Source organism: Mauremys mutica, unplaced genomic scaffold (genome assembly GCF_020497125.1).
Source record: "Mauremys mutica isolate MM-2020 ecotype Southern unplaced genomic scaffold, ASM2049712v1 Super-Scaffold_100221, whole genome shotgun sequence".
In the NCBI taxonomy this organism is placed as follows: Eukaryota; Metazoa; Chordata; order Testudines; family Geoemydidae; genus Mauremys; species Mauremys mutica.
In genome coordinates this window covers 74,094-88,578 of record NW_025423291.1, presented here as the reverse complement: position 1 = coordinate 88,578, position 14,485 = coordinate 74,094, and the positions used below count along the sequence as shown (strand labels likewise).

The 14,485-nt window shown below is 52.8% G+C and overlaps 3 non-coding genes across 3 annotated transcripts; 2 read left to right on the top strand and 1 right to left on the bottom strand.

Annotated features, from left to right (window-relative positions):
• The first annotated feature begins 1,024 nt into the window (after positions 1 to 1,024).
• LOC123360182 lies at positions 1,025 to 1,188 on the top strand. The gene has a single exon (XR_006575981.1). It is a non-coding gene; the product is annotated as a U1 spliceosomal RNA (small nuclear RNA).
• Positions 1,189 to 10,591: 9,403 nt separating this feature from the next.
• Positions 10,592 to 10,707, top strand: LOC123360179. Its single transcript, XR_006575978.1, has one exon. It is a non-coding gene; the product is annotated as a U5 spliceosomal RNA (small nuclear RNA).
• Positions 10,708 to 12,645: 1,938 nt separating this feature from the next.
• On the bottom strand, positions 12,646 to 12,809 carry LOC123360181. Its single transcript, XR_006575980.1, has one exon. It is a non-coding gene; the product is annotated as a U1 spliceosomal RNA (small nuclear RNA).
• Positions 12,810 to 14,485: the final 1,676 nt, after the last annotated feature.

Here is a 14,485-nt window from a genome sequence, read left to right as displayed (position 1 = left end):
GGTGGCCTAGGGAGACTTGGTCCTGACTCTCGGGGTCCCTCCCTGCCCTACCTTTCTATATGATTCTGTGGTGTGGGTTTGTGCTGTGTCGTTGTTCCACGCTGAGCTGTTTTGCACAGTGTCACTTTGCACTCTGACACATTGTTTCGTGTTGTATGGTTTTTGCACTGCCTTGTGTTGCATTGGTTTGAGCTGAGCTCTTTTGCAGTGTGTCATTTTGCCCCTGGGGCGTTCATTTGCATGGCGCTGAATTGTCGGGCTTTGCACTCCTACGTGTTGTCACTTTGTGCTGTGGAATGTCAGTTCATGCTGAATTGTTAGATGTTAGATTGGGGTGTTTTCACTTTTGTTGTTGTTTATATTAAATTGTGATGGCATCAAATTACAGAGCTGTACAGCTGCAAGGGCCCTGGAGAGGTCATGAAATCCAGCCCTCTCTGCTGAGGCAGGGCCAAGCAGAGACGATGCGTTAGGGCCATGTGGGATCAAGTGCCCACAGCAGCCGGCCCAGGCAGGGAGCAGGAGGGAACCAGAGCCAGAGCAGGTTGTCTATGGGACCAAGTATATGGAGAGTATCCTTGACAGAGGTTTGTTCAACCTGTTGTTAAAAACCTCCGAGGACAGAGACTCCACAGACTCCCTTGGGAGCCTATTCCAGAGCTTTACTACACTCAGAGTTAGAAAGCTGTTCCCAACATCTAACGAGAAACTCCCTGGCTGCAGATTAAGCCCATTACTTCTTGTCCTACTGTCAGTGGACATGGAGACCAATTGATCATCATCCTATTTATAAAGACCAAACTTTTCTCTCTGCAGTCATCTGTTAAATGGTTATTAACAGGGCCCGACTTTGGCACCGGGAGCTCGGCGTGGGGAAGGGACGGTCTCCGGGGGCCACGTCGGGGCAGCTGTCGGCAGTGTGGGCCGGTGGGGGCGAGGCCGGCGGTGGCAGCGCGGCGGTCCGCCCCGTGTGTTATAAGTGCGGGGCGAGCGAGGGCGGGCGGCGGCCGGGCAGCAGGAACTCATACTTACCTGGCAGGGGAGATACCATGATCATGAAGGTGGTTTTCCCAGGGTGAGGCTCATCCATTGCACTGCGGGTGTGCTGACCCCTGCGATTTCCCCAAATGCGGGAAACTCAACTGCATAATTTGTGGTAGTGGGGGACTGCATTCGCGCTCTCCCCTGGTGATTGGTTTGAACAACAGACAACTGACAGTAGGCTGTTTAGGCTTAGTGCACTGCAAAGCAGATTCTCAGGAAAGCACTTATTATTCTTGGCCTTTGGGAGTGCTCTTTTCCACAGGTCCTGTACTTCTAGGTATCTTTGTCACACATTCCTCCTTGTAAGCAAAGCTCAGCTCTGAAACTTTACTTGGGTCTCTCTGTGTTCTTGGCTTTCCCTGGTCTTTTGCAGCTGATCTGCTCTCTAGTCTGCTTTTGGGGGGCTTGGACGGGTGCCTTCCTTGGCTCTAAGGGAGGCCTGCCTGCCTGCTCTGCTTCTTTCCCTGCTTGTAGCTTCTTGCCCGGCCCTTCTTCTCGGGCTCTTCCTCCTTTGACGGGAGGACGGCCTGTCCAAAATGCCTGTCCCACCTGGTCTCCTCGTCCAACAGGCAGCCTCGCCCCCTGCCCTGGGGCCGCTTTGGCTTTCGCTGTCTGTTCCTGTCTCTTGGTGGCCACCCTGTCTGTGCTACGGAGACTAGGCTGTCACAACCCCATGCTGGAGGAGGGCTTTCCGTCGCTTGAGGCCCACCCACCGCCTCCCCGAATGCCCTTTAGCTACGCTGCGGGTTAGGGCGGCGTGGCCGTGTCGCCCAGCAGCGGGTTTTCCCTTTTGCACACCTCTGACGGACGGAGCTGTTTTGACTTAACTGTTCAGCACGCACCGACCCTCGGGCCTGGGCTGCACGGGGAACGTAAATCGGCGCGGCTACATCAGTCCGCGCCTTGGTCGGAAGAATTCTTCCGTCGACCTAGCTCCCGCCTTTCGGGGAGGTGGATGGCCGGCACCAACGAGGAAAACCCTCTCCAGGACCCTTCTCCAGGAACAGTGCCCTTCCGTTTGGGGAGATTATGCTGCTTTAAAAAAGAGAAATTGTTTAACTGCCTTTCTCTGAGGCAAGGTTGACTTTGTATTGCTTCCCTCGTGGCTCCTTATAGCAGTTGTGTTCTGAAATCTTTAGGGTTTGACTTCATTTATGATGAAATCTTGCTGTAACTTTATTCTAATTTTCAATGAGTAACTAGACCTGAGCTGTTTGGTGTGTTAGTGGAGGATTGTTTAAAAACCTGGGATTCCACTTTCGGCTGCCTTTCCATTACATTTCCTCTGAAAGCCCACCGAAAGCCTCCACTTCCCACATAACTCTCTCAAACCTGCAGTCATCAGGCATACAGAAGATGCTTACAGTTTCACTCCATACGAGTCCAGTTCCTTGCTGTTTCCTGTCTAACCACTGCACACATATGGTATCCCCTCCCTACCCGGAACTGCTTCCTGGCTTTTGCGCTCAGGACAGGAAAACGAGAATGGAGAGGTAAGCTGTGCAGGGAACTCTTCCTCAGCTCGCACTCCACCCCCCAAGGGCCTTTCGAGGTCTTCTACGGACTTCAGGTTTCATTTGATTTCCAAGGTTTATGGGCTCATTAATTAGCCATCTCTCCTAATGCAGGGATCCCACGGGTCAGACCAAAGATCGATGGCCCAAAAGAGCTAAGAAACAGAAATAAAGGTGAGAGCTAGGCGTTACATTCAGATGAGCATCCAGAATCTGACTGTGCCCTGGCATGTTCAACGCTGCCGAAAAGAAGGAGCTCGTCAGGTCCCTCTGCTAGCACCCAAATCTGGTGGCTAGTCGGTCTGCTGGGAAATAAGGAAAAGGAAAAGAATTAAAGGAGTCAGGCAATAACAAGGAAATGAAGAGGTTTGTCAAACGGGTTCTGTCTGATTTACCGTCTTCCCAGCTACCCGTCCAAGTTAAAGACCTAGCCCAGTATCCTGTCTGCCGACAGCGGCCAATGCCAGGTGCCCCAGAGGGAATGAACAGAACAGGGAATCATCAAGTGCTCCATCCCCTGTCGCCCATGCCCAGCTTCTGGCAAACAGGGATACCTAGCTAGGGACACCGCTGGCAAAGCGCCATAGATGGACCTATCCTCCATGAATTTATCTAGTGCTTTTTTGAACCCTGTTATAGTCTTGGCCTTCACGACATCCTCTGGCAAAGAGTTCCACAGGTTGACTGTGTGGGGCATGAAGACAGACTTCCTTTTGTTTGTTTTAAAGCTGCTGCCTATTAATTTCATTTGGTGACCCCCTAGTTCGTGTGTTATGAGAAGGAGTAAATAACTCTTCCTTATTTACTTTCTCCATGCCAGTCATGGTTTTATAGACCTCCCTCGTATCCCCCTTTAGTCATCTCTTTTCCAAGATGAAAAGTCCCAATCTTATGAATCTCTTCTTAGACGGAAGCTGGTCCATATCCCCTCATCATCTTTGTTGTCCGTTTCTGAATCTTTCCCATTCCCATATATCTTTTTTGAGATTGCGGCGACCGCATCAGCAGGCAGTATTCAAGATGTGGGCGTACCATGGATTGCTATTGGGGCGATATGATAGTTTCTGTCTTATTAGCTGTTCCTTTCTTAATGATTCCCAACACTCCGCTGCACATTGAGTGGATGTTTTCAGGGAACCATCCACAACGACTCCCAGATCTCTTTCTCGAGTGGTAACAGCTAATTTAGACACCATCGTTTTATAGGGATAGTTGGGATTATGTTTTCCAATGTGCATTACTTTGCACTTATGAGCAACGACGTTCATCTGCCATTCAGTTGTCCCATCACCCAGTTTTGTGAGATCTCTTTGTGGCTCTTGGCAGTCTGCCTGGGACTTAACTATCTTGAGCAATTTTGTATCATCTGCAAATTTTGCCACCTCACTGTTTAGCCCTTTCCCCAGATCATTTATGACTAAGTTGAACAGTACTGCTCCCAGTACAGACACCCGGGGATAAGAGAGGGAAGATCCTCTTCTGACACTGGCAGACCAGGTGGCAGCTCATGCCAAGGCCCCTAGGCCTTACTGAAAAGTGACAAACGCATGGCTGGAAACTAGTCTTGCTCACCTGTTTGTTAGTGTTGTTAAAACAGGCATTAGCTTTATAAAAACGTGTTTAGAGTTTATGACAAGCTCGTCAGTTGCTGCATGCATTATTCTCACCTTTAATAGCCGTAGCCCATGTTGTAAGGTGATATATAAGCGTTGGCACTAAAGCTGTAAACCCCCTTGCCGCCGCCCCGTCACCAGTCAGGAGAGAAGCATTACCAAGTGTGAAATGCTAGTTTACCAGAAGAGGCGTCATCTCCTTTCCAACAAGAGAAGGCCCTGACTGGGACATCAGACAAGCCACTGTGGATCATCCATGGACAAAAGACTTGGTTGATTGCTCCCCCTCTACGAGGAGGCAGAGCCCTGCACAAACACTTGCCCCCATCAGCTTGAGCTCTGGGGGAATAGAATAAAAATCCCTGTCAGGAAGAAACTGTTGTTCCCCCCCCCCCACTCCCGATGCTGCTTGGACTTCAGGGAGATGGCACACCTTCTAAGCATCAGCAAGGGATCCCGGCTGTTTGGCTAAGTTTAGCCCTAAAGGACATACAGAGCTTACTTGTTACAGCAGCTTCTACACCTGGGTGGCAAGATAGAGTCAGGGTGCCCAAGGGGTCTGTTTGTTGGTCACTTGCAGGTGCTGCTGATGTCCTTTCTGCAGGGGCGTCTCTAGAAATTACGCCACCCCAAGCAGGGTGGAGCTGCCCTTCCCCTGTCCCACGGCTGGAGCAGAAGTGTCTGCGGCGGGTGTGCTCAGGGCCGGCTTTAGGCCAATTCAACCAATTCCCCCGAATCGGGCCCCGCGCCTAAGAGGGCCCCGCACCCAAGCCCTGCCAGTGCGCTGTACCAGGGTGGCCCAGCTTCCCCAGGGGGCAATTTAAAGGGCCTGGGGCTCCCAGCAGGGACTGGAGCCTCAGGCCCTTTAAATTGCCACCAGAGCCCCACTGCTGGAGCCCTGGGGGCTGTTTAAAAAGTCTGGGGCTCCCCTTGCTTCTACTGCCCCAGCCCTTTAAATAGCCCCTGGAACCCCGCCACTTCCCCAGGGCTCCCGTGGCTATTTAAAGGGCCGGGGTGGTAGAAGCAGGGGAGCCCCAGGCCCTTTAAATAACCCCCAGAGTCCTGGGGTAGCGGGGGGCTCCAGCTGCCTCTGCTGCCCTGGTCCTTTAAATAGCCCCTGGAGCCCTGCCGCTTCCCCAGGGCTCCCATGACTATTTAAAGGGCTGGGGCGGTGGAAGCAGGGGAGCCACAGGCCCTTTAAATATCCCCCGAGCCCCAGGCTGCGGCTGCTGCTGCTACCCTGATGGGGGAGGGAGGAGGAGGAGGCACTTACCGTACAGGGTGGGCTGTACCCCCTGTACCCACACCCCCTGCCTGCACCCAGCCCCTGCCTGCAGCCCCGCACTCCCTGCCCTGCCTGCAGCCAGCCCCTGCCCACACCAGCCCCGCACCTCCTGCCCTGTCTCCAGACAACCCCTGCCACACGCCCCTGCCTGAAGCCAGCGAGTCCCGCACTCCTCTGTCTCCAGGCCTGCCAACACTTGCCGCACCCCCCTGCGGCCCTGCCTGAAGCCAGCCAGCCCACCCCACATCCCCCTGTCTCCAGCCAGCCCCACACCCCTTGCCCTGCTTGCAGCCAGACCCTAACTCCAGTCAGCCCCTGCCCTGCCTCCAGCCAGCCCCATGTCCACTGGTGCCCTGCAGTTCCCAGGGCAGTAACCCTGCACACCTGCTTCAATGAGAGGGGCAGGGAACAGCTAGGACCCACACATGTGCACACGCTAGGGTGACCAGACAGCAAGTGTGAAAAATTGGAACAGGGGTGGGGGGTAGTAGGATCCTATATAAGAAAAAGACCCCCAAATCGGGACTGTCCCTATAAAATCTGGACATCTGGTCACTCTAGCACACCCCCAGGGCGTGGTGGGGACCCACACATGTGAAACAGAGCTCATTTCTAGTTCAGGCCCATCTTTTTAAAAAAGAACTTTAGGTAGGGTTAACGTACATCCGTATTTTCCCGGACATGTCCAGCTTTTTGGTTCTTAAATCGCCATCCGGGAGGAATTTTTAAAAATACAGACATATGGTAACCCTATTGGTATAAAAAATACATACTGTGGCACATCCCTTAAAGCAGAACTTTTTACAAGGAACCGGTTGCTAAGAAATGAAAGGCTTTTTTTTACATGTTTTTTTTTTTTAGTCATCCCTGCCGGGGCCCCGCCGAAAATGTTCGAATTGGGCCCCGCACTTCCTAAAGCCGGCCCTGGGTGTGCTGGTCCCGCGGCTCCAGTGGAGCATCCGTAGGAATGCCTGCAGGAGCTCCGTCCAAGCCGCGGGACCAGGGCACCCGCCGCAGTCATGCCTGCGGGAGCTCAAGCGGAGCCGCGGGAAGAGGGGACCGGGGCTCCGGTGGACCTCCTGCAGGCATGACTACTGAAGGTCCACAGGAACCAAATGCCGTCCTGACACGAAATGCCGCCCCACACGCCTGCTTAGCGCGCTGGGGTCTAGAGCCGGCCCTGCCTTTCTGCTGTCCCTGGTGTGGAATGACAGAGGCGGTTTTGAATCTCTTAAAATTGTTGTTAGTGCTGCAGTTGCTTCCCCCTAAGCTTATGCCGTTAGATCTCTTTCACGGTGTATTTTGGTCCTGAGGTGTGAAAGGTGTGTTGGTATGGAGTGAGATAGCAAACGTTAGTTGCAGAGGGGGTGCATGTGCTGCAATAGTCATGTGCCCCCTGTGGTCCCAGAGTCCAGAATTTGCATAAACCCGCCCACTGACCTGTGACTAGCAATCCCGCTCTGCTAACTCTTCCAGCAAAAAAGGCCGAAGAAAGTGTATGCAAGCGCTGTACCACAGCCCCGGTTCTCTTTTCGGTTCCTTCCCACAGAACTTCCGCTCCATACCAGCCCAGTTCCTTGCTGTTGCTTGTCTAACCACTGCATGCATGTGCTATACTGTACCCTGAGCTGGTTCCCGGCAGCCTGCGTCCGCTCCCACGATGCTCTGCTCGCACACAGATCTGCATACCTGCTCACGCGGCTCCGCCCCTCCGCTCGGGCCCCTCCCCCTGCCCGCCCGGGCCGCCGCTCTTGCGTGCTCAGCTCTTTGAGCTCAGATGGGGTGTAGTGCTCAGATCGAGTGCGACAGACCTTAACTTTGCCATGTGAGGGTCATTCTATCCCCATTACCTGGCTTGCTTATTTATACCTATGACTGTCTTTAACTGTTGTATGCGTGATGTACCCTCACTGCTTGCTGAAGGTATCTTGAACTCACCCACAGTATACCCCACATTGGGGACATTGCACACTGTATAAAAGTTATGTGCTGTCCAATACCCTAAAGTACTAGCATCCCCCTATACTCTGTATGTCACCCCTGATGACCAGTAACTGATGTTACAAACTCTCTGTATTATCTATTCTTAAACATTTTCTAATAAACATTTAAAACTAAAATTGCCCTATACTCTGTATGTCACCCCCGATGACCAATATCTGACGTTTCAACTCTCTGTATCGTTCATTTTCAAATATTTTCTAATAAACTTTTAAATCTTGGCCTATCCAAGGCCGTGATCAAGTGTCTTGATGTTTTTGGTCTTTTGGCCTCGAGATGAAAACCTTGTCTGTGTCTTGGGAACCTTGAGGTAAAAAATTATCTAAGTTGAAGCGGGTCCCGTCCCGGGAAGCCAGGCCATCGGAGAGACGACGTGGCCCACCTGCTGCTAGGGAAAGAGTGCAGCTTGCATTTCGCTTCTCTCTCGCTCTCTCCCCACCGGAAGTTGGTCCAATACAAGAATGACCTCCCCTGCCTTGTCTCACGTCAGTTTCTCCTCAGGGCAGAAGGTCGGGTGTTGTCAGCCACTCTCCAGAAACTGGACGGCCACTCGATCCCTTTTGTTACCTGCCAAGTGAGGCTGAGTGCACTGGCAGGCAGCGCCGTTTGAAGAAGTGGAAGATTGGACAAATGACCAGGGAGGAGTATAAAAATATTGCTCAGGCACGCAGGAGTGAAATCAGGAAGGGCAACTCACGCTTGGAGTTGCAGCTAGCAAGAGATGTTAAGAGTAACAACAAGAAGGGTTTCTTCAGGGATGTTAGCAACAAGAAGAAAGTCAAGGAAAGTGTGGGCCCCTTACAGAATGAGGGAGGCGACCTTGTGACAGAGGATGTGGAAAAAGCTAATGTACTCAATGCTTCCCCACCCTCCCCCTTCGTGATTTTGTCTTCACGAACAAAATCAGCTCCCAGACTGCTGCTCTGGGCAGCACAGCATGGAGAGGAGGTGACCAGCCCTCTGTGGAGAAAGAAGTGCTTCGGGACTATTTAGAAAAGCTGGATGAGCACAAATCCATGGGGCCGGATGCGCTGCATCCGAGGGTGCTAAAGGAGTTGGCGGGTGTGATTGCAGAGCCACAGGTCATTATCTTTGAAAATTCATGGCCATTGGGGGAGGTCCCAAATGACTGGGAAAAGGCTAATGTAGTGCCCATCTTTAAAAGAGGGAAGAAAGAAGGAGGATCCGGGGAACTACAGGCCAGTCAGCCTCACCTCAGTCCCTGGAAAAATCATGGAGCAGGTCCTCAAGGAATCAATTCTGAAGCACTTAGAGGAGAGGCAAGTGATCAGGAGCGGTCAGCATGGATTCAGCAAGGGCAAGTCACGCCTGACTAACCTAATTGCCTTCTGTGAGGAGAGAACTGGGTCTGTGGATGAGGGAAAAGCAATGGATGTGTTCTTCCTTGACTTTAGCAAAGTTTTTGATACGGTCTCCCACAGTATTCTTGTCGGCAAGTTCAAGAAGTTTGGGCTGGATGAATGGACTATAAGGTGGACTATAAGCTGGCTAGGTCCTCGGGCTCAACGGGTAGTGATCAATGGCTCCACGTCTAATTGGCAGCCGGTCTCAAGCGGCGTGCCCCCAAGGCTCGGTCCTGGGGCCGGTTGTGTACAATATCTTCGTTAAGGATCTGGAGGATGGTGTGGACTGCACTCTCAGCAAGTTTGCAGATGACGCTAAACTGGGAGGAGCGGTCGATACGCTGGAGGGTACGGATAGGCTACAGAGGGACCTAGACAAATTGGAGGATTGGGCCGAAAGAAACCTGATGAGGTTCAACAAGGACAAGTGCCCGGTCCTGCACTTAGGACGGAAGAATCCCGTGCACTGCTCCAGACTAGGGACCGAATGGCTAGGCAGCAGTTCTGCAGAAAAGGACCTAGGGGTTACAGTGGACGAGAAGCTGGATATGAGTCGACAGTGTGCCCTTGTTGCCAAGAAGGCTAACGGCATTTTGGACTGTATACGTAGGGGCATTGCCAGCAGATCGAGGGATGTGGTCGTTCCCTTCTCTTCGACGTTGGTGAGGCCTCATCTGGAGTACCGTGTCCGGTTTTGGGCCCCACACTGCAAGAAGGATGTGGAAAAACTGAAAAGAGTCCAGCATAGGGCAACAAAAGTGATTAGGGGGCTGGAAGACATGATTTATGAGGAGAGGCTGAGGGAACTGGGATTGTTTAGTCTGCAGAAGAGAAGAATGAGGGGGGAGTTGATCGCTGCTTTCAACTACCTGAAAGGGGGTTCCAAAGAGGATGGATCTAGACTGTTCTCAGGGGCACCAGATGACAGAACGAGGAGCAATGGTCCCAAGTTGCGGTGGGGAAGGTTTAGGTTGGATCTTAGGAAAACCCTTTTTCACTAGGAGGGTGGTGAAGCACTGGAATGGGTTCCCTAGGGAGGTGGTGGAATCTCCTTCCTGAGAGGTTTTTAAGGTCAGCCTTGACAAAGCCCTGGCTGGGATGATTTAGTTGGGGATTGGGTTGGACTAGATGACCTCCTGAGGTCCCTTCCAACCCTGATATTCCATGATTTGAAGCTGTTCCCGTGTATCAAGGTGAGCTGCAGCTCAGCGAACCCCAAGGATCTGAGCGAGGCGAGCTACTTTGCAGCAGAGGCAGACCAAGCAGCAGGTACAACGCGGGGTCGCACCCCGGCCGGCAGATAGAATCTCATGTGCGAGATCCCGGCTCCTGTTACTTTGCAAAGTGTGTGCGTTTGCTCCGGGTTTGAGCTGTGGGCCAAGTGCCCTCTGGCTTCTCGTCCGGGCTCCGTCCTCCATGCGCCTGGGCATCAGCGGGACTGTCTCAGGAGAGCAGCTGCCCCATCCCAATCTCCGCCCAGCCGGGGAAGGAGCAGAGGCAGCCCGGAGAAAAGACTCCTTTGAGCGCCGGAGACGGCCGGAGCATCTTATTTGCATAGCCACAGTGCATTGCGTGCAGCGAAGCGAGTCCCTGGTCGAGGGGCTGGTTTTGCTCCCTGTGTCCCCGGTTTCGATGATCCAACTCGGGCTGCCAATCGGTTCAATTCCATTTCCTCTGAAAGCTAGCGGTGTAGCGGGCTGGGAGAGTAGTCACCCTGACTTTTGGGAGCGTAGGCGGTTGCCCCGGCAGCGCCTCTGCCACGAGTTCTACATACTCTGCTTTCTCTTCAGTTCGTATAAATCTTTCGCCTTTTACTAAAGATTGCCGTGGAGAGGAATGTTGATGAGTTTGTAGCCAATTTTTTAAGGCTTTGCTTTGGCAAGGCTGTTGCCTGCTGTGAGAAAAACAGAAGAGTGCTCCCTGAGCTGGTGTCACTGGCTGAAGCTTTTCTATAGTATGAAAAAAGTATAGTAAGGGGCACCTGGCATTGGCTGCTGTCAGCAGACAGGATACTGGGCTAGGTCTTTAACTTGGACGGGTAGCTGGGAAGACAGTCAATCAGACAGAACCCGTTCAACAAACCTTTTCATTTCCTTGTTATTGCCTGACTCCTTTAATTCTTTTCCTTTTCCTTATTTCCCAGCAGACCGACTAGCCACCAGATTTGGGTGCTAGCAGAGGGACCTGACGAGCTCCTTCTTTTCGGCAGCGTTGAACATGCCAGGGCACAGTCAGATTCTGGATTCTCATCTGAATGTAACGCCTAGCTCTCACCTTTATTTCTGTTTCTTAGCTCTTTTGGGCCATCGATCTTTGGTCTGACCCGTAGGATCCCTGCATTAGGAGAGATGGCTAATTAATGAGCCCATAAACCTTGGAAATCAAATGAAACCTGAAGTCCGTAGAAGACCTCGAAAGGCCCTTGGGGGTGGAGTGCGAGCTGAGGAAGAGTTCCCTGCACAGCTTACCTCTCCATTCTCGTTTTCCTGCCCTGAGCGGAAAAGCCAGGAAGCAGCTCCGGGTAGGGAGGGGATACCATATGTGTGCAGTGGTTAGACAGGAAACAGCAAGGAACTGGACTCGTATGGAGTGAAACTGTAAGCATCTTCTGTATGCCTGATGACTGCAGGTTTGAGAGAGTTATGTGGGAAGTGGAGGCTTTCGGTGGGCTTTCAGAGGAAATGTAATGGAAAGGCAGCCGAAAGTGGAATCCCAGGTTTTTAAACAATCCTCCACTAACACGCCAAACAGCTCAGGTCTAGTTACTCATTGAAAATTAGAATAAAGTTACAGCAAGATTTCATCATAAATGAAGTCAAACCCTAAAGATTTCAGAACACAACTGCTATAAGGAGCCACGAGGGAAGCAATACAAAGTCAACCTTGCCTCAGAGAAAGGCAGTTAAACAATTTCTCTTTTTTAAAGCAGCATAATCTCCCCAAACGGAAGGGCACTGTTCCCGGAGAAGGGTCCTGGAGAGGGTTTTCCTCGTTGGTGCCGGCCATCCACCTCCCCGAAAGGCGGGAGCTAGGTCGACGGAAGAATTCTTCCGACCAAGGCGCGGACTGATGTAGCCGCGCCGATTTACGTTCCCCGTGCAGCCCAGGCCCGAGGGTCGGTGCGTGCTGAACAGTTAAGTCAAAACAGCTCCGTCCGTCAGAGGTGTGCAAAAGGGAAAACCCGCTCCTGGGCGACACGGCCACGCCGCCCTAACCCGCAGCGTAGCTAAAGGGCATTCGGGCAGGCGGTGGGTGGGCCTCAAGCGACGGAAAGCCCTCCTCCAGCATGGGGTTGTGACAGCCTAGTCTCCGTAGCACAGACAGGGTGGCCACCAAGAGACAAGAACAGACAGCGAAAGCCAAAGCGGCCCCAGGGCAGGGGGCGAGGCTGCCTGTTGGACGAGGAGACCTGGTGGGACAGGCGTTTTGGACAGGCCGTCCTCCCGTCAAAGGAGGAAGAGCCCGAGAAGAAGGGCCGGGTAAGAAGCTACAAGCAGGGAAAGGAGCAGAGCAGGCAGGCAGGCAGGCAGGTCCCCTTAGAGCCAAGGAAGGCACCGGTCCAAGCCCCCCAAAAGCAGACTAGAGAGCAGATCAGCTGCAAAAGACCAGGGAAAGCCAAGAACACAGAGAGACCCAAGTAAAGTTTCAGAGCTGAGCTTTGCTTACAAGGAGGAACGTGTGACAAAGATACCTAGAAGTACAGGGCCTGTGGAAAAGAGCACTCCCAAAGGCCCAGAATAACAACTGCTTTCCTGAGAGTCTGCTTTGCAGTGCACTAAGCCTAAACAGCCCACTGTCAGTTGTCTGTTGTTCAAACCAATCAGCAGGGGAGAGCGCGAACGCAGTCCCCCACTACCACAAATTATGCAGTCGAGTTTCCCGCATTTGGGGAAATCGCAGGGGTCAGCACACCCGCAGTGCAATGGATGAGCCTCACCCTGGGAAAACCACCTTCGTGATCATGGTATCTCCCCTGCCAGGTAAGTATGAGTTCCTGCTGCCCGGCCGCCGCCCGCCCTCGCTCGCCCCGCACTTATAACACACGGGGCGGACCACCGCGCCCCCACCGCCGGCCTCGCCCACACCGGCCCCCACTGCCGACAGCTGCCCCGACGCGGCCCCCGGAGACCGTCCCTTCCCCACCCCGAGCTCCCGGTGCCAAAGTCGGGCCCTGCCTGGCAGCCTGCGTCCGCTCCCACGATGCTCTGCTCGCACACAGATCTGCATACCTGCTCACGCGGCTCCGCCCCTCCGCTCGGGCCCCTCCCCCTGCCCGCCCGGGCCGCCGCTCTTGCGTGCTCAGCTCTTTGAGCTCAGATGGGGTGTAGTGCTCAGATCGAGTGCGACAGACCTTAACTTTGCCATGTGAGGGTCATTCTATCCCCATTACCTGGCTTGCTTATTTATACCTATGACTGTCTTTAACTGTTGTATGCGTGATGTACCCTCACTGCTTGCTGAAGGTATCTTGAACTCACCCACAGTATACCCCACATTGGGGACATTGCACACTGTATAAAAGTTATGTGCTGTCCAATACCCTAAAGTACTAGCATCCCCCTATACTCTGTATGTCACCCCCCGATGACCAATATCTGACGTTTCAACTCTCTGTATCGTTCATTTTCAAATATTTTCTAATAAACTTTTAAATCTTGGCCTATCCAAGGCCGTGATCAAGTGTCTTGATGTTTTTGGTCTTTTGGCCTCGAGATGAAAACCTTGTCTGTGTCTTGGGAACCTTGAGGTAAAAAATTATCTAAGTTGAAGCGGGTCCCGTCCCGGGAAGCCAGGCCATCGGAGAGACGACGTGGCCCACCTGCTGCTAGGGAAAGAGTGCAGCTTGCATTTCGCTTCTCTCTCGCTCTCTCCCCACCGGAAGTTGGTCCAATACAAGAATGACCTCCCCTGCCTTGTCTCACGTCAGTTTCTCCTCAGGGCAGAAGGTCGGGTGTTGTCAGCCACTCTCCAGAAACTGGACGGCCACTCGATCCCTTTTGTTACCTGCCAAGTGAGGCTGAGTGCACTGGCAGGCAGCGCCGTTTGAAGAAGTGGAAGATTGGACAAATGACCAGGGAGGAGTATAAAAATATTGCTCAGGCACGCAGGAGTGAAATCAGGAAGGGCAACTCACGCTTGGAGTTGCAGCTAGCAAGAGATGTTAAGAGTAACAACAAGAAGGGTTTCTTCAGGGATGTTAGCAACAAGAAGAAAGTCAAGGAAAGTGTGGGCCCCTTACAGAATGAGGGAGGCGACCTTGTGACAGAGGATGTGGAAAAAGCTAATGTACTCAATGCTTCCCCACCCTCCCCCTTCGTGATTTTGTCTTCACGAACAAAATCAGCTCCCAGACTGCTGCTCTGGGCAGCACAGCATGGAGAGGAGGTGACCAGCCCTCTGTGGAGAAAGAAGTGCTTCGGGACTATTTAGAAAAGCTGGATGAGCACAAATCCATGGGGCCGGATGCGCTGCATCCGAGGGTGCTAAAGGAGTTGGCGGGTGTGATTGCAGAGCCACAGGTCATTATCTTTGAAAATTCATGGCCATTGGGGGAGGTCCCAAATGACTGGGAAAAGGCTAATGTAGTGCCCATCTTTAAAAGAGGGAAGAAAGAAGGAGGATCCGGGGAACTACAGGCCAGTCAGCCTCACCTCAGTCCCTGGA